At 47.9% G+C, this 25,033-nt stretch overlaps 1 long non-coding RNA gene across 1 annotated transcript in view; it reads left to right on the top strand.

The window, feature by feature from the left end:
• The first annotated feature begins 513 nt into the window (after window positions 1-513).
• LOC117975034 (uncharacterized) overlaps window positions 514-25,033 on the top strand; it is a 345,337-nt gene continuing 320,817 nt past the window's right edge. The window contains exons 1-2 of the long non-coding RNA XR_010113389.1: window positions 514-1,138; window positions 18,061-18,156. This is a non-coding gene — a long non-coding RNA (uncharacterized LOC117975034). The remainder of the gene's footprint in view (window positions 1,139-18,060; window positions 18,157-25,033) is intronic.

The following is a 25,033-nucleotide window of genomic DNA, read 5'->3' on the forward strand; positions in this document are numbered from 1 at the left end:
ACAAGTGGCCTAACCTCTATGGATCTCACTTTCAGAATAGGGATAATGTTGGAATTAAACGATCTCATAAGCTCTTTTAGCTGTGATTTATATAATTCATGGCCACCACCATCTTCTGCCAGCCTCTCTCCTGCATTCCATTTCTTCCCCAGCCTGTTCTAAACTTTTTCTTCTACTCCCTAGGGATCTACATGTGATTCCCTTTGCCACCCTCACCCAAACATCCCCTTTCCTTACATCCTTTGGTCTCTCCAGGTTTTGACAAGCGCGATCTGTCTGCTTCCCCAAGAAGTGTCCCTGAGAATTCTTTAAGTAGCTGGGAGGCGGAAAGGATCTCATGTATTTTTGGTACCAGAGATAATCAGATAATTGTGCAATTAGTAGTAATTTTACCGCTCCTGTAGTTTCTTTCTAACAAGGGCCCCCTTTAAAAAAAATTAGAGGGATTTCTTTTTGTCAATCCCTTGTTGTTGTTTTGTCTGGAGTGTCTGTCATCAGGAATTTGGCCCGACACCCACGCGCTCCGCAAGGGAGCCAGGGGGAGGGGAAGGACACAGGAGACAGAACTCCTGGGGGAGAGAATCTGCCTAGCAGGCGGCTCTCCCCTGCTCCCCCACCGAGCACAGACCGTGGGAGGGGACCCTGCGGGAGGAGGCTGCTTCAGTCTCCAGAGACCATCTCCCATCTCTACAGCGACTCCCCTATGACCGTCCCCCACCCGGTGCTCTCGGGCCACGGGGAAGGGACACTCGGGAAAGACACCAGAGACCGGGAGGGTGCAGCTGGGCTCTTCGCGGGGAGCGGGCGGGAGGCCTTCCTGTTACATGTCGCAGCTGGGACACAGAGGGCAGCGCTCCAGGGTCCACTTGCCGGCTTCGGTTCCCTCAGGCCCAGGACCAGGCTCCACACCGCTGTCGCGTCCCTTAGCCGTGTGGGCTGTAGCACAGAGGGGGCAAACACCTCCAGGGGCTTGTGCCAAGTAATTACCAAGCAAATTCCCGGCTATTTCCTCTCCTCCCCCCGCCCCCCCGGCCAGTGCCCGCTGCGTGTTCCCTGATTCGGCCCCCGGCTGTGCAATCAGCTCCAGGTAACCTGCGGGGACCCGTAATTGCTCTGGAGTTGCCTGCGAGTTTGCAAGGTAAGCACGCGCGGCGCTTCTCCCTGGCCCTGGGGCGCGCGGTGGAGCGCCTTGCGCCCGCCCCCGATGGGCCGGATGCCGGGGACCTGCGGAAGCAGAGGCTGCGGGGGTAGAGATCCAACTCCACGGAGTGAGAGAGCAGCTTTGCGCTAATGGGGCCGGGTGGAGGAAGCTGGTGCGGAGAGGAAAGAAGGAAGGGAGTCTGGGCGACTTGCGGGAGGAGAGGGGCCACCTCGCCATGTCCCCAAGGAAGGGGACCTTGGGGGACATGGGATCCTTCTGTCCCTTCCCTCCAGTGAAGAGGCGCTTCATTGATGAGCCTTGTCATCATCCTTCAAGTGTAATTTTTTTAAATTGCAAAAATCTTACAGAGCTATTAACCTCAAAAGAGTTTAACATATGGCAGACCGAGTCTCCCTCTTACCCTAATTATAAGGCTTGCAGTAATGGGGCTGTCTTTTAAGTTACAGCTGCTGCGCTTTTGGCTTTCGCTAACATTACATCCTATTAAAGAGCTACATTAAATGCATGCAAATTGCCGGAGCGACCGAGCTCTCCCGACCAGTGAGGGGGACGGATTGCAGCCGAGGCGGCGATATCGGGGTCAGACTCACCCTGCTGCGAGCGCCATATGATCTATCAATCAAACTCCTCTCATTAATTAACTAATTCATTAAATATCTTTATATATGAAGGCCCGGCCAGGCGGAACATTGTGTTGACAGGGACGTCCCGTCAGCACTTAGCCCTGCTCTCCCCACCCCTCCCCTCCTGCACAAATCTCCCGGTGACTAAGAGAGGTCAGCTTCCCAGTGTTGGCGGGCACGGAAGCAACGGCTGTGTCCACTCCTGGGGGCGCCCTCCTTGGGCCTCCTTCCGCATGAACCCCATCTGTCCGGCTTCCTCCTGGCGCGCCTGCCCTCACTCACCTATTGCTCGAATGAGCTGTGTGTGTATCTGGTACCTCCGCTCGCCTGGCAACCCTTAGGTTGCTCATCTTGTGCCCCAGGGACCAGCACTGGCAGATGCTTTGAATGTTGGGCTGAATTGGAGTGCATTCCTCTCCAGTACTTCCAAGTCATCAAGGCCTTCCTTTGCAATACGCTTCTGGAAGACTGGTCACTCTAGGGAGGAGAGGAGGTCAGCCATGTGTGCAGGCGGCATCCCGGGAGAGGAGGAGGAGGGCTTATTGGTGATCCTAGAAAAGGTATGGGGGCAGGCGGGAGGAACTTTTAAAGTTCAGAGCTGGCCAGTGATGTAGCCACAACACCCAGAATCCGAAGCAAACCCTTGTGCCAAGGAGAATGAATCTATGTCTTCTATGAACAACAGAGACACATTTTAGAATGGATGCTAGGGTTGAGCATGGTGGCTCCTGCCTGTAATCCCAGTACTTTCGGAGGCTGAGGCTGGGGGATCACTTGAGCTTGGGAGTTTGACACCAGCTGGGCAACATAGGGAGACCTCATCTCTACAAAACAAACAAACACACACACAAACAAACAAATAAATAAATAAGCACGGTGTGGTGATGTGCGCCTGTGGTTCCAACTACTTGACTGAGGTCGGAGGATCACTTGAGCCTGGGAGGTTAAGGCTGCAGTGAGCTGTGATCACACCACTGCACTCCAGTCTGGGCAACAGAGGGAGACCCTGTCTCAAAAAAATAACAATAAAATAATAAAAATTAAAAAAATAGAATGGATGCTGAGTTTCTTTCCTATATATATATATACATTTGATATATACTGTATGTATCCAATTCCTCTCATAATTAACTAATTTATTAAATATATTTATATATGAAGGCTGAGCCACTTGGAACATTGTATTACATTGTATTCACAGTGACAATGCAATATATATCATATAGATATTTGACATTGGTTGAACAACCATTATTTGTCACTTCTTTCCCACATTATGTCATTTAATGTGGACAACATCTTTGCTGGGTGTTTATTTTTACTTCCAGACCATAGGAAAAGAAACAAGCTCAGAGAGAGTAAGTAATTAGTCCAAGGTCAACTCAGAATTCAGACTTGGGCTTTCTAGATTCAAGACCAGTACTGACTGCTATGTAATGTCAAGGTAAGGATGGCGAGATCAGTGGCTTTGCTGCTCTCCAAGGTCACCTGCTGCCTCCTTTGTCCACACAGCTGTCTTTCTCTTCTTGTTTTGCAGCAGCCACTATCGCCACTGCCTTCTTGGCTGGGCTGGTGGGTTTGGGAAGGTGGAGGTCATAGCACACTCCATAATAAAGGCTCTTGACTGTGCTTAGAATGGGTTGGAGTGATTTTCCATACATAGCACCTGGAATGGACAAGCCAGTAGCCTTCTGCCCCTGGGTCCCCACACCTGGGCCCAGAACAGCTGGGTATAGGAATGAAAATGGGATGGGCAGCCTCTAAGCCAAACTCCTGGAGAACATTCCTCTACCAGGCTCTGGCCCCAGCTGGAGAGGGCAGTTACCAGGCAGGACTTCATGTCAAAATGAAAAGGGTCTTATGCAGGTGTTAGCCTTCGTTCCTGCTATTCAGCTCACCCAAGTTCCCAACCCATACAAATGAAGTGAGGGATGCAGGGAAACTTCCAAAGCCTAGGAATTCTTGGGAAAACACATACCCAGATCTTTTTTTTGTTTTTTGTTTTTTGGATAAAGGGTCTTGCTCTATCACTCAGGCTAGAGTGCAGTAGTGCAATCTCGGCTCACTGCCACCTCTGCCTACTGGGTTCAAGCATTCCTTCCACATCAGCCTCCCAAGTAGCTGGGACTACAGGTATGTGCCACCACACCCGGCTAATTTTTGTATTTTTTTGTAGAGATGGGGTTTCACCATGTTGCCCAGGCTGGTCTCGAACTCCTGAGCTCAAGCCATCCACCCACCTTGGCCTCTCAAAATGCTGGGATTACCAGTGCTGTGAGCCGTCACACCTGGCCACCGATTCTTTTGTGCTCCCTCTCTCTCCCCTTCTCCATCTCACTCACTTTTATGCCCTTCTGAGACATGGGGCTAATGGACTTTGGCTGTTAGCACCTGTGATGTTGGGCACCAACCTCGCCATGGGCCTCCATAGTTTCCTGTAGCCCCCTTGGTTCCCAAGAATAGTTTTGGAATGGGGCGTGCTGTGATAATGGGGGTTAATGGTAACCTCGGAATCAATTTTCCCTCCCAGAAGAAAATTCTCCCAGCTTAGGCTGCATACACTGTAATAGTGAAAATGGCTCTAGATTTGAAAAATTGGCACGTTGTAGTCCAACAAGGCAATTTTTATATTGTTCCATGCAGCTGTGCGCCTCTGGATGCTATGCTGCCTGTGTCCTAAAGCCATAGGATGGAGAGCATTTTCCAACCAAAAACAGCTCTGAGGTGTTTTTTTTTTTTTCTTCTCCCACACCAGCCTGAATTTATTGTTTTGTTCACCTGCCCAAAACCGTTGGAGCTTTGGCCTCTACCTTAGCAGCTGCCAGAGCTGCTGGGCAAGGAGAGATGGTTGTAGCTTTCTGCAAAACCTTACCCCTGCAGGCCTGAGGGCAGAGGGCCTGGGAAAGAGGGTCTCCTGAAGACCGTGGGTCTGTGCACAGGCAGCTCAGAAAGGCTGGAGCAGCTCAGGAACGCGGCTCCCAAGCAGCTTTTCCTGGCTGGTGTCAAAGCTGGTCCTTTCTTGGACTCAATGATGAGAACCCAGAGGAGGAAATGTCTTTGATCATTGTGCAGGTTACCTGATTTTGATGAACTGTGTCTGCTCTATTTTAAGATGAGAACGATTTTGTCCTGGTTTTATAAACATTAAAATGCAAAACAAGACATCCTAGAATCAAAATATGTGATATATATTTCAAGTCATGAAAGCATAGAATGTGAGAACTGTAAGGCAGTTTATCGATTACTTGGTGAACTGTCCTCGTTGTACAGATGGGGAAATGGAGGTTGCTGAAATTCACACATCTGGTTGGTGGAAAAGAATTTGATCTCACTGAATGGTGCTGAAGGCTTTTTGGGTAATGACTCAAGTGGCCAGGGAAACCAAACCCATTATTCTATTTCTTGGCTTCTGTGGCTGTAGTTGTCTTTTTTCCACTTATTTCCCCTTCATGAGTTGTCTTAATGGGGGGGCCTTATTTGGTGAGTCAAGATTAGAACCAAGTAACGTGTTGAAATGGGTTGCGGAACAAGTGCCAAGCTGGTGCCTGGACCTGCTCCCTGGTCTCACTGCAGCTGCTCTCCAATCCAGTTTCCGCAATAGGTCCTGTGTTCTTGGATCTTATTCCCTTACTCGTCAGGGTACAGTCCAGGCTCCTTTCTATGGCTCACCACGGGCCTCATGAGATGACTTGTGCCTCTGTTCTTGGCCATCGGCCTCCCTCCCTGTGCCACTGAGTCCTTGCCCCATCTTACCCAATCTTCTTGGCCTACTGACTTTTTCATTTCCTTAAATTCATCTTGCTGTCATTCACCTTTGCACATTCGACTATTCCCTCCTCCTAGAAATCTCTATCTACCCCAACTCATCCGGTTCATTCCCACCTGCCTTCCCCTGGTTAACTTTGACCCATTGCCTTCTGTCTCAGTGACATACCAGTTCTCTCAGTGAGCCTCAAAGTCTGGATTAGATGCCCTTCCTCTGACCTCCTAAAGCACCCATTACTTTCACTATTCTATGGCCTACCACTCTGTATTGCATCTGCCTATTGACCTGTTTGAATCTCACATTAGAAGATCCTCCAGGAGGGCAGGACTTGTCATGCTCACTGTTTTATTCCAGGCACCCTGCAGACTGCCTGCCTCGTGATAGGCACTCCATAAATAGATGAGTGAACTATATAAGGCCTCATGCCTGTAATCCCAGCACTTTGGGAGACCAAGGCAGGTGGATTGCTTGAGCTCAGGAGTTTGAGACCAGCCTAGGCCATATGGTGAAACCTCATCTCCACAAAAAATATGAAAATTAGCCAGACGTGGTGGTGTGCGCCTCTAGTCCCAGCTACTTGGGGGACTGAGGTGGGAAGATTGCTTGAGCACGGGAGGTTGAGGCTGCAGTGAGCCATGTTTGCACCACTGCAGTCTAACCTGGGTGACAAAGTGAGACCCTGTCTCAAAAAAATAAAAATAAAAATAAATAAACTGTATAAAAGTGATGCCTCTACAAGTAAGAACAGCTGATAGTTATTGAGTGTTTTGGTGTGCCAGAAACTATGCTAAGTACTTTACATGCATCGTCTAATTTATATTAGCTCTTGTATTAATTGAATGAGATGAGAGACAAGGGTTCTAATCCTGGCTGTGTCACTAGCCGACTCTGTGACTGTCAACAGTTACCATGGTTTCCTCATCTTTGGAATGAAAGAGAGAGAAGGGGGCAGACAGGACTTCACTCCTCCATTCTTTTTCTGAGGCAAAGAGGGAATCAGGAGTGAGTCTAAGTGGGCCTAGGGGGAATTCACCCTCAGGATTCAGAGAACCAGCAGACATGGCGGGTCAACTTTCTAGTCCCGGAGCAGGAGGAGACGGATCTGGCAGAGGCTGGGAAGGGCAGCGGGTTGCTCTCTCATGCTGTGGTAGAGCTATAAAATAGAGAAGCCCGCTGCTAGCTGAGTCATTAACGCTGGTCTCCTCGCCGTCACCTCGGGCATTGTCTGATTTAAGTGTAATAGCTTGTTTGGTGGATTTTGCCTTCTATAGAAATCCCCCCAAGAGTGAAGTGCTGCATTCAGCCGAGAGAGCACAGGCCTTTGTGCACTGATGGCCCGGCCTCGGCTGAATGTGTTTGGAGTTGGTTATCAAAGGGGAGGATAAATTAGAGCACAGGGCTGAAAAGAGAGGAAGAGGGGTCCCTTTCATGAGCAGGGCTGAGCACTTAGGCAGCTGACTTGGGGCTGGGAAGCCCCAGTGCTGGCCTTCTTGCCTTTTGGCAGGGGTAGTGCTATAGCGCTGCTACAGGCGGGGCTGGCTGATGCTGGCAGAGCCCAAATTCAGAGATCCAACCAGGCCCTTGGTGGGTAAGAGGAGAGGGGCCAGTGACGTTCACGACAGAGTGGCCTCCAGTGCCCAGGGAGCACTGCTGGGGGCTGGCGAACAGATCATTTTCCCTCCCTACCCCTTCCTCCTTTAGCTGTCAGCACAGTTTAGATATTCACACAAATCTTAAGCCCCCTCTGGATTTATTGAAATTCAGTTCTGAAGGTGCTGCAGGCTCCAAGGGGCTTCTCTAGTCTTGTGGACATTATTCAGAGGCTTGGACCTTCCTCTTTACCCAACCTCTGCCTGCTGCCTCCCTCCAGTCCCTCAATGCACACTTAAAAGCTGGTGCTCAGGCCAGTTTTATGAAGTGCACTAATCAGCCATGAATATGGAGCTCCCAAAATAAGAGATCCTGGACAGTCATCCCTCTCTATAGACTTGGCTTCTGGTGTCCAGATTCAGAGGTCAAGCTGGGCACAGCTGTCAGCTGAGTCACAGGCAGGGCTGCCTCAATCATAAATTGCACTGAGTTCCCAGTTTTTCCCTGCAAGAACACATTGCTCTATTTTTCAGTGGGTCTTTTATCCCCTACCAATCTCCCTGGGCCCCTCATTGACAGTTTCTTGCCATCTGGGATCCAGATCAACAAGGGTCATTCTTTCAGGAACCAGAGACCTGCCTTTTTCTTGCCCATTAACATCTAACCCTTAATAACCAAATCTTACATGCACTTCATTTTCCAGCTGGAAGGAACTCGAGACACCAAGCTGCAGACCTATTATTAAGACCTGTTTTGAGCTGCAGATGTTTTTAAGAATTGTCTGAAAGTTATGACCCCTCACTCCCAGCAAAACACACATATTCTCATGCATATAAAAATTTACCTGCTTCTTCAGGGGGGTTACATCCTCCAAGTCTATGTACACATTCCACCCTGGTTGCACCTTTGAATTATCTCAAACCTTTTAATAAAATTCTGAGGTCTGGGCCTTATACAAGGATATTCTCATTTAATTTTTTTAGGGTGGGGTTTGGGCATTAGTTAGTTTTTGTTTTTTGTTTTTTTTTTTCTAAAAAGTTCCAGGTGATTCTAATGCAGCAAGGGTTGAGATCCCTAAAGCAGCCAGGGTTGAGAATCATTGCCCTAGGGGCTCCTAGGACCCCCTCCCCCAGTTAAGAAGCCCAGCTGTGGACAGTCCACGCATAGGAAGGCCTGTGCTGGGACATTGCTAGGAATGGATGAGATACCATGAGCAGATTTACCATCTTGCCCACTGCATTTAAAGTCCTTTCCTTCTTTTCTCCCACCTTGAGGGGTACTTCCTTTGTGCTCCCTTAAAATAATTTAAGCTTACCACAGTGAAAAAGGAGTTTGGTTGCCTTGATGTGCTCCTGTCATTTCAAGGGGCTCAATGAAAATTTAGTTTCGGTATTCGCTCAATGCGACTTCCACAAAGAGGTCTTATGTTGCAAATCAGATTTCTCTTTTCATCTGGTCACCCCCAGGGAAATTGTGTATTTGAAATTCAAACAATATTTGGGCAAAAAGAGTTTCTCATTATATGCGGTGGGGAAGGGCAATGGGAGGAAAGTGCAGGGAAATGATTGAGTGACATTTCTATTTGCCGGGTTGACTTCTTCACCAGCGGCAGCCGTGGTCTGGGGCTGCTGGAGAACTTCAGCTTCCTGGTGTGGACTGGAAATGCAAGGACCCTGGAAAAAATAATGTGGAGGAGAAAAATGGGACGGGCTAGAAACAGATTTGAAGAGTCAGTGTGACCTCAAGCTGACATTACTGGTGACAATGAGAATAAGATAGGCAAAGAGTTTTGTGTTTTGCACGAGTTCTCTTTAGTGGGAGGACTGTTAAGTTCTAGTCTCTCAAGGCTGAAGGGAACGCAGAGGTCATCTGCATCCACTTTCTTTGGTAGGTAAATCCTCTCTCTAACGTGCTAACACTGGGCAAGCATTTAAATGGACTCAAACAGAAAACTTTTTTTTTTTTTTTTTGAGACAGAGTCTACCTCTGTCACCCAGGCTGGAGTGCAGTGGCGCAATCTCAGCTCACTGCAACCTCCACCTCCCGGGTTCAAGAGATTCTCCTGCCTCAGCCTCCTGAGTAGCTGGGATTACACCAGGCTAATTTTTTGTATTTTCAGTAGAGATGGAGTTTCACCGTGTTGGCCAGGCTGGTCTCGATCTCCTGACCTCAGGTGATCTGCCCACCTTGGTCTCCCAAAGTGCTGGGATTACAGGCATAAGCCACTGCACCTGGCCAGAAAATATTTATTGAACGGCAACAATATCTGGTATTCAGTAAGGCATTCAGGGAACTTCAGAATCTGACAGGACATAATACCTGCCCTTAAGTAACTTACGGTTTCCTGGAGGACTCAAACAGCTAAAACTTCCAGGAGACAGTGATAAATGATATGCAGGAGGACACTGAGGGGAAGAACATTCACCTTGATTGAGAGTCCAGCAGGAGCTGGTGCTTTTCCCAATGACTTCTTTTAATCCTTCCAACAACTCCGGCAAATAAGTACTGTTATCATCACCCCCTTTTCATAGGCAGTCAAACTGATGCTCAGAGTGGTGAATTTGCTCTTTCTTCTTTCATTCTTTCTTTTTTTTTCTTTTTTTTCTTGACACGGAGTCTCGCACTGTCACCCAGGCTGGAGTGCAGTGGTGCGATCTCCGCTCACTGGAGATGCAAGCTCCACCTCCCGGGTTCACGCAATTCTGCCTCAGCCTCCCAAGTAGCTGGGACTACAGGCACTCGCCACCACGCCTGGCTAATTTATTTATTTATTTATTTATTTATTTGTATTTTTAGTAGAGACGGGGTTTCACCGTGCTAGCCAGGATGGTCTTGATCTCCTGACCCCGTGATCTGCCGGCCTCGGCCTCCCAAAGTGCTGGGATTATAGGCGTGAGCCACAGTGTCCGGCCATGAATTTGCTTTTTCAAGGTGACACAGCCAATAATGAGAGTGAGTGTGTTAACCTGGTGTTTCTCAGACCTATGCGCTTGCCACCAGACCATACAGCTCTCCTAAGAGGAGTTCAAAAGGGGCAAAGACAGGCTTTTGGCTGGGGTGGGAGATGAGAAGAGGGGAATGTAGGCATGTAGCAGAAGGGTGTCACAGGGAGAAGGAACACAGAACAAAGGCACCAAGGCTGGTAGTGCTTGGGGAAGAAAACATAGCACCTTCAGCTGGAATGTGGGGAGGGCAGAGAGGGTGATACCAAGCAGGAAGAGGGGTTAGAATAGAGATTTGAAGGCGTGGGATGCTAAGGAGCTGGGATTTGTGGTGGTGAGATCCTATAACGTTTTGAGAGAGGAGTGGGTGTAATGTGATCATTACTACTCTTGATTTAAGAAGAAGCGTACAGATTTTGAATCCTGGCTCGATCATTTCCTAGTTATGTAACATTGGGCAAATTATTTACTCTCCTTGTGCCTCAGTTCCCTCATCTGTAAAATGGGAATGATAAATAGTCCTGACTGCATTGAGTTGTGCAGATCAAATAAGTAACACATGAGGAGTGCTTGGACTAATGCCTGGCATATAGTAAGCTCTTCGTAAATGTTGGGGATAATTTTCTTAAAACTTATTTTATTTATTTATTTATTTATTTATTTATTTATTTATTTATTTATATACAGATGGGGGTCTCACTTTGTTGCCTAGGCTGGAGTGCAGTGGCGTGATTATAGCTCACTGCCACCTTGATTTCTTGGGCTCAAGTGATCCTCCTGCCTCAGCCTCCTGAGTATCTGGGACTACAGGCATGCACCAGCACACCCAGCTAATTGGGTATAATTTTTACCCTTTGGGAATGTAATTCTGATATAGCAGGTAAGAGGGAACAGATGAAGGCCTGGGTGTTAGTTAGGAGCCTATTGTAATAGTCTAGGAAAGAGGGTCAAAGGACTTAACTTAGACTGGAAACAATGGCACCCCTGTAGATGGTACCCCACTACCCCTGGGTGGGGGGCGTGAAATCAATGCAACTCTAACTCCGATTGGCAGCTGAGGTGGGTTCAGGAATGGCCCCAGATAACTCAGCTGGGAGAAGAGCAGTGTCAGTCATAGAGCTCAGGGCACTAGGAGAAGCTGCAGGTGAGTGGGGAAGAGAAGTTCAGTTTAAACACGTGTTAAACAAGAATGAAAAGCAACCCCAGAGCCTAAAGAGGAGGCCAGAGAACGGCAGCTCAGCCTGGCCCTGGACTTGTTTCTAGCTGGCTGCCCTGCTGCTTTGCCCTTCCTGGGTCCCACGAAGCCCCATCTCCATGCTGCCCCTGACTGCTGTGCCTACACCTCCTCTGTGCCCCTTCGTTAGCCCGTGCATGCCTTCTGCAGCTCCTTCCCCTCGTGATCAGGGCATTTGGATCCTAAGTCCCTGTCAAAGCAGGTGATGTTCCCTGCTGTTCCTTGAGGTGGCTGGCTATAAGGGATGGATGGGCACAATCCCAGGCCTTGTGGACTAAGAGAAGAGAGGGAAGGATTTAGGGGATGGTAGTCAGTGGCAGTAGGAAATATGTGTTGTGCCCCGGAAGGAGAAAATGGATGAGTGACCAGCTTTGGGGCTTTCAAGGCCTCCTGTTGCCACAAGAATCCCTTGGTGTGGGACCCAGTGCCCTTCTGCACTCTGCCCCTGTCTGATAGTGGGCACGTGGCACTGTGGGTGGGTACCAGCTTGCGGAGATGGCTGCTGGTGAGTAGGGGGACTCAGCCTGGAGCCCCCAGCCCCCATCCTGCCTGTTGGTTACATTGTGGCTGCTGCTGCCACCACTGGCACACGTTCAGATGGTTCCCTGAGTTCCACATCAGGGATTCAGACAAAAGGAGCTTGCAACTGAAGGGGTGAGTCTTATAACAAAATTATCAGCCTGCTGTCAACCAGGCGCTCTGCCGCTGCAGAACAGACTTCAGACAGGTTGCAGCATGTCAGGCTGGGCCTGCCTGGGCTTGGCAGGGGGTCCTATGGGCAGAGAGAGTCAATTACCCAGAAAGCGTTCCACTTAACTTCCCCCGCTGCTCCCGGACCCTGCCCCAGCCTCCGAAGTCTTGCTGGCCTCTGCCAAAACACTGTCAGCCTGTGCTGGGGTTGGCCACCCGCCAACCCTGTTGTTGGGTATGTCTAGTGCCACCCTTTCTAGGGGGCCAGTGTCCTGCCCTTGTCAGCTCTAGGGCTCCCTGCGCTGGCCCTTGGCCAGTAGATTTTCATTCTTCCCCCTGCAGACTTCACAGGGTCCTTAGGTGGCAGGGACATCAACAAGCTGCCTCATCTATCATATGCACTTGGCAGGTGGCCTTCCCCATCCTGTGACATGAGCATCCCACATGATCCTAATCCTCCTCTGTCACCTGTCCTAGTACAGTGGGTGGTCACGATTTGGGCTCTGGAGTCAGACAGACAGGGGCTTGAAGCCTGGCCCAGCTGCATGCTACCATGTGACCAGGCATGTTACTTTAACCTCTTTAAACTTGAGCTTCCTCGTTAGTGAAGTGGGAATAATAATAGTATATATCTCATAGGATTATTTTGAGGATCAAAGAACATAGCGGTTGTTACGTACTGAAGTGCCTGGCACATGAAAAACGCTCAACAAGTAGCTTTCCTTCTTCTTCCTCTTCCTCCCCACTTCCTCCTTCACCCTTTTCCTCCCTCCTCTTTCCCGCCCTTCTCCCATCCTCTTCCTTCTTCCCCTCTTCCTCCTTTTTCTTCATTTATAATCCTCACTTATCGGGAAGTTTGCTATTTCAGTTTCTCCTCTCTACTCTAGAGACCTGAATTGGGAGAAAACCTAGTTTCTTGTCCAGGCTTATCAGCTAATTCTCTTCATAAAGAATGTAGTCTACAACTCAAAACATATGCAACTAGGGTATATTTCCCCTAGCTGGTGAACGCACAGGTTAAGGATCTTGGGTTATTTTAAGTCTTAAGGGCCACTGGTTTTTGTTTAACCACTGAAGTCTCACAGTTCACAAATATTTCCTTACTGTGCACCTCCTCAACCAGCCTAGCCATCTCTCACATGTTTGCTTTTGGTCATAAACACTCAAAAGATGCAGTTTGGACCACATGTATAATCTCAGCACTTTGGAAAGCTGAGGTGGGAGGATCGGTTGAGCCCAGGAATTTGGGACCAGCCATCTCTCAAAAAAAAAAAAAAAAAAAAAAAAAAATCCAGGTATGGTGGTGCATGCCTATGCCTATAGTCACAGCTACTTGGGAGGCTGAGGTGGGAGGACTGCTTGAGCCCAGGAGTTCAAGGTTACAATGAGCTATGAAGGCACCACTGCACTCCAACCTAGGTGACAGAATGAGACTCTATCTCTAAAAAAAGAAACAAAACACAACAAAAGCAAAGATGCAGTTTAGAGCTCTGAGAGTGAAATGCTATAATAGTATACCAGCTTCAACACATGCTCCGTGGGTGCAAGGCAGAACCGCTGTCATTTCGCCATTAAGTCACTCAACGAGCCCTGACTGACAGCCAACGATGTACCTGGGAGCTGAGGGTTTAAAGGCACATAAGACACAACCTCACCCCTCAAAGAGTGAGCAGCCCGCTGGGAAGGTGGGTAAGTAAACAAATCACTACACTTGAGTGTACTGTACTCTGTGGACAGCCTAGAATAATGCTGCAGAAGGAGAGGGCTTGGGGGGGCTTGTGGGACTCAGTGGGGAGCCATGCTCTGCAGGTCAAGTAGGATTTAGCCGAGGGAAGCTGGAAATGGAAACCCACACTCTTCGTCCACCTTCTTGGGGAGATGTGGTACCTAAAGTTGGAACAACTGACTGCTTAGCGGACTTTAATCCAGCCACCAGCACTCTTTCCCAATTTAGACTCTTGAAATCTGTGCACAACGCCCTCTGTCCGAGAGACCTGTCCCTGGGGTCCAAGTCAAGGCTGCAGCAGAAGGCTGTCTCTGGGTGCATCTCAGGTGTGGGGCAGGGTCCCCCATCTGTCTCCCTTGCCGTGGAGGTGTGTTGGTGAGGTGCGACTGACGGATTCTGTGAAAAGTGACTGCACCCCAGTACTATACTAATTGTGCTAGACAGAGCTGTTTGAATACCACCAGACAGAATATTACTCAAATTAAAATGAGGCCTTAAATGTCATTATTTGTGTCATTATTAATAGCCCCTAATTGTGTTCTCTAATCATCATAAAATTATGTTAGTATTAATATTCACGTCAAAGCTGCCTAGGGAACTTGGAAGATTAAAAAAAAAGTTATGCCATATGTCAGTTCCCATGAATGTGAAGCAAGTGCTGGTTTTAGTGCGTTGGTTCAGGCTGGAGATGAGAGCGTGGCCTGCAGTGGCCAGGGACTGGGGTAGCCCTCGTCTGCTGCTCCCCGAGTGACTGACTCCTGGACTCCTCCACCTGGCAAGACCCTTGAAGGCACCAGTGGGAGCTGTTCTCACAGGACACCCTGCAGGCCTCGGGCCAGCTGCTCTCACTGGTGAGGGGATTAGACAGTGTTTGGTTCCCTGGGATATAGTACTTTCCCTTCTCCTCTTCTCCAACTTTAAGACCTGCTTCTGTCTAGACACCATAATGAAAAGTATGTTGCAATCCTAGCTGGCCTCCCTCTCCAGCTACTGGCAGACTCCACCCCAGTGTGTTTGGGAAACTACCCAAACTATCCTCTGTTGCTTGGAGAAATGGTGTGAAAGAAATAGGGTTACTTTGGGAGGCCGAGGCAGGCAGATTACTTGAGCCCAGGAGTTTGAGACCAGCCTGGGCAACATAGCGAGAACTCGTCTCTACAAAAAATACAAAAATTAGCCCAGTGTGCACCTGTAGTCCCATCTATTCAGGAGGCTGAGGTGGGAGGATCACTTGAGCCCGGGAGGTTGGGGTTGCAGTGAGCTGCAATCACGCCACTGCACTTCAGCCTGGGTGACAGGGTGAGACCCTGTCTCAAAAATAAAAACTAAAAAATCAAAAAAAATTTTTTTTAAAGAAAAAGAAATATGGTGGAATCTCGCAGAGAAATTTATCATATAATATGGAAAGAACTTTCAGGAAATGTACTTAGAGACCCAGAATTAAAAAATATATACAAGGTGTCCATAAAGTCCAGAAACAGGTGAATCTACCTATGTCTTCAAGGATAGCTTCTTACGATAAGGAATAATAAATAATATTTAATATTTAAAGGATATTTATATTTAATATTTAGATATTTATATTTAAATATTTATATTATGTTTAATATTTAAAGGATAATAAATAATATTATCCTTGTTTCCACCCTTTATGGATGACTTGTACTTTGCCGATGCTAACCTTGCCAGGCCTTCTTTGGGGCAAAACTGTGACCCCCACTATTTAGATGGGGCTCCATTCGGATGCTTGCTTTTCTTATTGGAGATGAGATGAGTGAGAGCCTCAGTTGGGGATGAGCTGAGTTACGCCTCCCCTCACATCACGTGGGACTTTGGTTCTGCATCCCCTCGGATTGACATGGGGTGTACGAGGTGGGGGGTGGGGGTAACAAGGCAGGTGGTGTCGCCAATTAGTGCTTCCCTCCCCTAGGGGATGTGTGAGGCGACTGCCTGGGACCCCCAGAGGCATCAGCCTCCTGCTGACATCACTCAGGGCTCGTCTTCATTGTTTCTCAACATTCCTTTAGGCTGCCTGCTCAGCACCTCAGCCCTCCACTAATGGAGTCCACGTGATCACGATGTGTCAGGCAAATCTGGGGCAACCGCCTCACTCTTCCCAGAGTCCTTGGAATTCTCTGGAACTGAGAATATTCAAATGCCTTTCTTGGTGAAACAGCAGGCTTCCAACCCCCCAAATATTATGACTTGAGTTAAATATAACCCAGAGCATGAAAATAACGGCACAACACGGGAGCAGGGGTTCCGGGGAGCGAGCGGCTTGCGTACACACACAGCGTCTGTCACTCTGGGTGTGGCAGGGCGTTTGCAGACCCCACAGACACACAGGCAGAAAACCCACAAAATCACATAGAAGGCTTGGTGCATTCTGGGCTGGCAAGTTGCTACTTCAGCCTGGATGGGCCTTAAATCTGCTGGTTTCTGAATATATACACAGACATTATTTTTTTTTTTTTCCTGATCAGATGTGGTGTGGCTTAAAGGGTAGGAGGAGGAGCTCTCTTAACTGTGGTGGAGAAAGCCAGACGCCTGCTTTCTCAGTCATGCAGGGAGGATCAGGTAGGCCTAGGACACTTAAAGGCAGTGTCAGATGTGGCTCGGCCATGCCAATACTTATTTCCAAGCCCAGAGGGCAAACGACGTACCCTTCAGCCCCCAGATTGCCTTTTAAGATAATCTAGAAGAAGCAGCCTTGGCCTGCAGAGGGGAGGGTGGGTGGATCTGTGTTTGGGACCACAAGCCAGGTTCTGCAGTCTCCCGGCTTCCCGTGTAATCGCATGCATAAGTTTGTGGTGAAAACTCAATGGGTCACAGATAAGCAAAAGGTCTTCCGAAAGTCAGACTCTTGAATTCCAAACCCAGTGATTACAGTAATTGTTGGCCTAGGGCTGGATTTGAACCAGTGAACCTAGAATAGCAGAGTTGAATAGGCCTCCTTTCAGAGCCATTCTACCACCAAGTTACCCGGCAACACAGCCACGTGGCTGCTCCTCTGCTCTTCGCTGTGGGCCAAACAGCAGATAGCTCAGGCCATTCTGAAAGAGCAGATATATTGGCGTCTTCTTTGTAATACTAATACCTTATACATGTAGGAGGATTTATAGCTTTCGTAGCATGCTTTTACTTAAGTGGCCTCCTTTGATCTTCATAATGTAAGTGGAGCACATATAATTATCCTCCACTTTACAGATGAGAAAATTGAGTCTCCGGACAGGTATCGGCCAAAGGCTATTGGCTTACAAGTGACAGAAGCAGAGTTGATCCCACGCCACCTGATTGCTAGTGCTTCATTCTGGATTGCCCACTCTTAGAAGGTGCACCACTCTATCCCTCCACCGCCACTCAGGGCAGCTTGGAAATCTGGGAGAAGGCTAGCTAGGCCGTGAATACTACAAAGGCAGCAGCAATATCACTAAGCTCCCTACCCTTCTTCAAATCTGTTCTTTTTTCCAGCCGTATCTCAGGCGTGCATGAGATGAAGTCCAGAGAAGTGCATGGGAGGTGAGAAGGGAAGGCGGTGAGAAAGATCTTACCCTCTCAGGGTCTCTGCTTTGTTCTCTGTGATTGCTGCCTCAAAGACAAGTCAGCAGAAATATCCCCTGTTCTTCTTGAATCTGAAAACAAAACCATGAAAGTACTTCTCCCTCATCCCTCCCTCTCCAATCACCCAATTCGAGGCACTTTATTTGAGAGGCGGCTTGGGTTGAGGAAGGGGGATTCCTATTTCACTCAGCTGCTGCTGTGAGGGTTTAAGAAACAGGTGACAGTAAGACTGAGGATATCTGTCCTGGAGTCACACCTGGAGCTGTTGATCTTTCTCCTGCTTGAGGAACATAGACATAAAGCTGTTCTTGTGGAATTCACACAAACACTTGATTTCCCCAGAACCCTCTTGCATCCTGAGACGCACTGCCCAGCTTCCCACCTCTGTGCCCCACAAACCTTCCTCCTCCCTGTCATCCGCTCTACAAAGCCCCTGCTAGAAGTTGACAAAGCTGACTGGCTGCTTAATATGCTACAGGTGTTGTTGCTAGGCAACCACCCCACTCTGCAGCTCAGACTCTGTCAGCCCAGATGAAACCCCTGGTAGCACTTAACCCCGTAACTGCTTAACACAAACACTAATTACGCAGGCCCACCAAACAGCACATTTATAAGCCATAATCAAGGGTCAGGAGGGCGCATTCTCAGCACCTTCATTCCTTCCACCTACACTTCCTACCACTGAGCCGTGGGTCAGGCTGTCACAGGCAGGATTTCGAGGCCTTTTGCCTGTAAGTGCTGGTTCCCTTTTTTCTGGCCATACCAGGTGGACACGGAATTGTAGTGCTGGTCCTCCCTCTGCACTGGACTGGATTCTGCCAAAGTCAACCAAGCGCCTTCAGTTGCTGACTCTTGTCTCCAGGTAAGAGGCTGCAGAGCCTGTTCCTGCATTTTTATTGATGTTTAGGCTAAGCCTCTTGGCCTAAAACCTCATAGTTATAGAAAATTTGTTTCTCTGATGTCTGTATTCGGTTGAGCTGGAGATGACCACCCATTTTTTGATAATTCTCCTAACACTTGAGCGTTTTGCATTTCTGTGGTTCGGCTCATTTCCCCAGATGGAATAACTCACATTCCTTTAGCTTGACCAGGAATTATAGGAACCTCTAGGCATATAGATAGATACTTTTGTAGATCAAACTCTAGTAGAATTGATCTGTTCTTGAGTTGGTCTCCCACTTCTAGACTGTGATCACATCACTAACTCATTGTAGGTACTCAACAACTATTGGTGAATGCATGAACACAACCATATTTTAAATTTCCACTTCCTCAACCACAGAGTAAAGTCGACAAAGAAGAGAGAGACCATTAAGTAGCAGAGCAGACTCTCCTATCTCTTCTTGCTTCCTTTTTCTCATGAGATTAAACTGCATAAATCAGATTACAGGAGATCCTGACGAGGCACCAAGTCTTCTTTCTGCAAGTAGTCCTGATTGTAACAGGCAGATCTAGGCCTGCTGGGCCGCAGGTGTGGAGAGTCCCATCTGTTCTGGAAAGGCAGCTTCCCCCAGGCAGGCTGGGCACTTTCCCAGGATGCCAGAACACTGGATGGACTTTCAGGGGATCACTACCACCCTCTTTCCCAGCTGGAAAAACCAGTAAACCCTTGTCCTACTGGCAATTGTTTAATTATTCAAGGGTGAAGGAGCAGAGAGATCTTGCTGTTTCTGAGTGTTTGGGCTCATTATTATTTAGCAACAAATATTTCAACCTCAGAACCCCACCTCAAAGTTAGTATCCCGCTCCCTGTGAATGAAATGTGCCCGGTACTGTCCTCCCCTTGTGCGCACGTTATTGTTTAACCTTCACCAGGGCTCTCGCATATGGATGTAACCATCTCTGCCCTACATGTGAGAAACAGGTCCAAAGAGGCTAAATAACTCACTCAAGCTTGGACACCTAGTAAGTGGCAAAGCCGGCATCCTGAAGCCTCCTTTTTCCTTCACTATGATACACTGCCTCTCAGGACATTGGAAAACTAGAGCCCAGAGAGGCTGAGTGACTTGCTTGAAATCCTGCTGACAGCGAGTGGTACAACAGAGATTTGAATCAGGACTGATCTGGCTCTAAAGTTCTTATCACGTTTTGTCTTCTATATCACAACACATTTTAGAGTTATTCCTCGTTTCTGTGTTGGATGGTGCCTCCTTAGAGGCGAAATCCGAGTGTCCAGCAGGCAGCCGTGGGTTCTAGGAAGCAACGTAGACCGTGTCCTGAGCAGACTGTATTCTGAAGTGGCGGGCCTCCTTCCAGCTCTTCTCCACTTCCTTGAAAGGACCACATTGAGGGGGTGAGGAGAGAGAGAAAGAAAAGAAGGAGGAGGAGGAGGAGAAGGAAAAGAAAAGGGAGGGAGAGAAAGAAAGAGACAGAGTGAGAGAGAGATAGTAAGGAAGAGGGAAACACACACACACACACACAGAGGGAGAGAGGGAGAGAGAGACTTCTTGTTCTGGCAGCCCCAGTGGCTCCCTGTTTCCCCCTCACATCTTGAGTCAGTAATGCCTTGGCTTTGGGCTAAGCCACTGTTGCCAGCTGGTGGCATTAAGAGTTGGGATTGCCAGCTTGGTCACAGGTGACAGGATTGCGAACATCATCATGGCCCTGGCTCCTTCCCAGCAGACCCAATGGGTCGTAGTAAGCCCCAGTTGGGGAGGTAAATGGAGGTAAAAAGAGATTGTATCTTATGGGTCCAAGTGGTGAGGGGGCTGAAGGGCTCGCCCCATGAGTTTAACATTTTCATGCATGTGGTTTCTCCATAAAGTATTAATAATGTTCCTATAATTGATACTTCAGGGCAATAACCTCTGACAAAAACGGCCCTGATTAGCAGATAATTGAGTGTGTTGGATTGTGTCCTGAGAGAGCTGAATGCCAGGCAAGGCCCATTAGCCTATCATAATGACCCCTTTTGTCAGGTATTAGTGTCATTAAGAGCCTGCTCTCTGAAATCAGTCCCTTTATTTAACTCTTTTCCCTAATTATATGGATCATTTTACAAATCAAAGCAAATGTTTGCATACAGCCCCCAGTCATGCAATGGACTGAGGTGCTGGAGGAGCAAGCTGGAGATTTCTGAGTGGAGAGTCCTGGGTCAGGAGGACACTCTTTGTCACTGGAAGTTTTCTGGAGGAGGCGGGCCCCTAGAAGTCCAGTCAGGGTTCCACAAGGCTATGGCGCACCCTGTCGGCTCAGGTGCCAGGGTGATGGAACATCTGGATAGGAGGTGCCTTGCCAAGAGAGCTTGCAGGCCACACATAAGTCAATGCCTAAATTCATCTTGGCAAAACATGTGGCCCCTCGGACCAGCTGCTTAACACAGAGAGCGCTAGGATTGAACAGGTTGGTACCAGCCACAGGGCACCTAGAAGATACAGGACTCCTGAGCTAATCAACTGGGTTATGCCCAAAGGAGACTCACATCTCTGTCAGGAAGCAGGAGCCTCTGGGAATGGCTAGGGAGGAAAAGTAGGACCAGAATCCCCCGGATCTGGGAAGATATTGCTGCAGTGGACAGGTGTCCGTGCTTAGAGCTGCCAGCTAGGTAAGCAGCCAGTGCGCCTGGGACTCTCGGGGACTTACAGCGTGATCAGCCCCCAGGCCACACACATGGAAGCTGACACAACAGGGAGCTCAAGGGACAGAAAGCCGCATTCTGACCTGCTCCCCCTGGTCCTTCTCACTCATTAAAAGGTATGGACAGTTTCCCATTTATTTGAATCCAGTCACTGGCTGACACCTTTTCCACCCTCCCCAGCTCCATACAAAGCTTTTTATCTGAGAGCAGGTTCCATGTGGGTGAATCAGAAAGAGGTCTGAGTCTCCAGCATGAATCGCTTAGAGACAAGGGGCTGATAGCTTTTTGGCAGCTAAGAAGGATATATTTTTATATATACCAAAGATGAAGGTGAAAGGATATCACTTGTTACAGGGAAGGCTCAGAGGTTGCTGAGCTGCGGATAATTTACTTATTAGGCAAAGTGATGGGTAAATTTCCCGAGAGGAGTTATGTCCTGTTGTGAGGCCTGGGCTGGTGTCTCTGGACCATATCTCCTCCTCTCCTCTCCCGTTTTTGCACAGCAAATGCTCCTTGAGTTTGCTTTCCCTTGTTGTAATCACAGAGGGGCTTGTGCTCTCGTGATTTGCATTGGGCCTGGTGAATTTCCTAGCATTGGCCTTGGGTGGAGAGCTGCCAGCCATGCAGAGAAACTGCTGGGGTTTTTGCCGAGGAAGCAGAATTTTGGTGGTGGAGTGTGACATTCTCCTCTCAGAAATAATACCTTTCATTTAAGGTAAGAGAGGAGATTTGACATCCCATGAAAATATGATTTTAAGCCCTGTTCTGCTTGGGGTAGACTTTTTCTGTGGGGCCAAGTTGCTGAACCACGGAATGCAAGCCCCTAAACTGACAATGAGGGGTGGTGGTCTGAGGTACACTACCTAAGACTCCTCTGGAAAGGGGGCTAGACATGGGGAAATCCTGCTTTCTTGCTGTAGCTCTCCCCGGGGACCAGTTCTGCTCAAACCCCAAGGAATGCTGCTCCCAGGAAACAAAGAATGTGCACTTCACCTTTCTGAATACTGGGAACACAGTGATACTATGGACGGTTGGACAAAAAAGCTAATAAATATTCTATGTTATGCTAATTTCTAAGTAGTAACATAGAATTTTATGTTTATTCAATCAACAAACATTTTATTTTTTCTTTTTTTTGAGACAGGTTTTTGCTCTGTCACCCAGACTGGAGTGCAGCAGCATGATCATGGCTCACTGCAGCCTCAAACTCTCAGGCTCAAGTGATCCTGCCACCTCAGCCTCCCAAGTGGCTGGAACTACAGGCATGCACTACCCTGCCCAGCTATTTTTTTTTTTTTTCTTTTTGTAGAGGTGAGGTCTGACTATGTTGCCCAGGCTGGTCTTAAAATCCTGAGCTCAAATGATCCTCCCACCTTGATTTCCCAAAGTGCTGGGGCTCCAAGTGTGTGCCACCATGCCTGGGCATTTTTTGTTTGTTTGTTTATTTGTTTCTCATAGAGACAGGTCTCACTACGGCTGGTCTTGAAATCCTGGGCTCAAGTGATCCTCCCAGCTCAGCCTCCCAAAGTGCTGGGATTACAGGCAGAAGCCACCACTCCCAGCCTCAACAAACATTTTTTAAACATCTCACTGCCTGGGCCCTGAACCAGGCACTGAGTATAGACAGATGAATGGGACATGGAACCTGCCCCCAAGTAGCTCACGATCTCTTATGTGTATGGTGGTGATGGGGTATACAAGATCCTTAATTCAACCCATTGTATTGATGCCGTAATAGAAATGTAGGCTGGGTGTTATGGAAATGCACAGGAGGAAATAATTAACTACTTCTGCCTAGGAAAGAAGGGGAAGGAAGGTTTTCCTGCAGATACAATGTTTAAGCTGAGATTTGAGAATCTGTCAGATGAAAGAACGAAATAAAGCACCGGAACAACAAAGAAAAGCTACAATTTATTAGGGGTTCTAGTATAATAGTCATAGTATCTCATCTTCTAGAGCAATTACTATATGTTAAATGCTTTGCATGACTTACCTCATTTGATCGCCACAGCAACCTTGTAAGATGGGTATTTTTGATATCCTTATTTTATACTTGAGGAAATAGAAGTTTTGAGGGAATTTATAAAAATTTAATAATCTGCTAGAGTCACACAATTATTAAATGTTGGGCAACCAAGATTTGAACCCAGGGCTGGGCGTGGTGGCTCACACCTGTAATCTCAAGACTTTGGGAGGATGAGACGGGTGGATCACCTAAGGTCAGGAGTTCGAGACCAGCCTTGCCAACATGGTGAAACCCCGTCTCTACTGAAAACACAAAAGTTAGCTGGGCGTGGTGGCTCATGCCTATAATCCCAGCACTTTGGGAGGCCAAGGCAGGTTGGTCACTTGAGGTCAGGAGTTCAAGACCAGTCTGGCCAACATGGTGAAACCCTGCCTCTACTAAAAATATAAAAATTAGCCAGGCTTGGTGGCACGCGCCTGTAATCCAAGCTACTTGGGAGGCTGAGGTAGGAGAACTGCTTGAACCCAGGAGGCAGAGGTTGCAGTGAGCTGAGATCATGCCACTGTACTCCAGCCTGGGTGACAGAGCAAGACTCCATCTCAAAAAAATAAATAAATAAATAAAAAAGATTTGAACCCAGACTTCTGAAGCCAGAGGGCAAGCTCTTTTTTCATCCAGTATCCTGCTTCCCTAAGCGCTGTACAAATGTTAATTCATTGAATCCTCATAATGACCCAGAGAGACAGTCATCCTTATCTTCATTTTCGGGTGAAAAAATTTGGAATGCTGTATGATGATCTGTGGTATGGAGAGTACACCAGGCAGAGCACGTTTGGGAAACTTTCCAAGGCAACTAGTGTGGTTTCCTGCAGGCCCTCATTCCTACCACCCTGGCTCTTCAGAATAATGATTCTGAGTCTCAAGTTCTTTGTGGGTAAAATGTAGAGTTTGGGAGTGAGAAGTGGAAGGGAGTGAGGTTGGTGGTGGGCAGAATATGGTCCCCCAAGGATGTCCATGTCCTAATCCCCACAACTTATGACTATGTTGAGTTACTTGGCAAAGTGGTTGTAGTGGAAATTAAGGTTGCTCATCAGTTGATCTTGAGATGGTGAGATTATCCTGGTTTGTCTGGATGGGCCCAGTGAAATCATAAGGGTCCTTGTCAGTGGAAGAGAGAGGCAGAAGAGAGAGAACCGGAGAGGAGACAGTGTGAGAAGGCTCAGTCTGATATCGCTGGCTTGGAAGATGGAGGAAGGGGCTATGAACCAAAGAATACAAGACACTGGGAAGGCAAGGAGATAGATTCCCCTCCAAGCCTCCAGAAAGGAGTGAGGCCCTGCCAGTGAGACTCACTTCAGACTTCTGAACTCCAGAAATCTAAGATAATAAGTTTGTGTTGTTTAAAGCCACTAAGTTTGTGGCAATTGGTTGTAGCAGCAATAGAGTTGGAAAGTAGGATCGGTCAGCTTGCTTGCATACTGGACTAAGGAGGTCAGTTATTAATTAATCATTTTTACAAAATGAATAAAAGAGACCTCCACCCTGCTGAGTCTGTCTGTGACTCAGTGCAGTTCAGCCTTAGGCAATGCTGCCTAGGTCCCCTCAGGAGCCAGGCTCAGTGGGCCCATTCTAGGCCATCACATTCTGCACATTCTCTGGAGACCTAGGCAACAAAATATCTTTGTCATAACCACATGGATTAAAAGTGAGGGGTTGGGGAGATGGTAAGCTAACTCTGTGAGAGGCTGAATCTGCAGATCACTGAAGACGTATTCTAGGGCGAGGGGTTATTTTATCATTGGCTCATTCATTGAACAATTATTGACTGGCAACCTGTTATATGCCAGACACTGTGTACAGAGGATACAATGGTGAACAAAAATACATTTCACCATAGCTTCCATGGAGCTATGGTTCCATGAGAGTAAGATATTAAAGTCACAAAATAGATGTGTAATTACAAATTGTAGTAAGTGCTATAAAGAAAAAGAGTAGGTTGTGATGAGATAGTACACCAGGAGGACAACATTTACACTGGGGTCTCATGAAAGGTCTCTCCTGGGAGGTAACATTTGGGATGAGACCCATGCATGAGAAGGACTTTGTGGGGTAGAGGATGAAAAAAAGCTCTTTAGGCCAGGTGTGGTGGCTCACACCTGTAATTCCAGCACTGCACAGTGGCTCATGCCTGTAATC

The sequence above is a fragment of the Pan paniscus genome, chromosome 9, assembly GCF_029289425.2.
Source record: "Pan paniscus chromosome 9, NHGRI_mPanPan1-v2.0_pri, whole genome shotgun sequence".
In the NCBI taxonomy this organism is placed as follows: domain Eukaryota; kingdom Metazoa; phylum Chordata; class Mammalia; order Primates; family Hominidae; genus Pan; species Pan paniscus.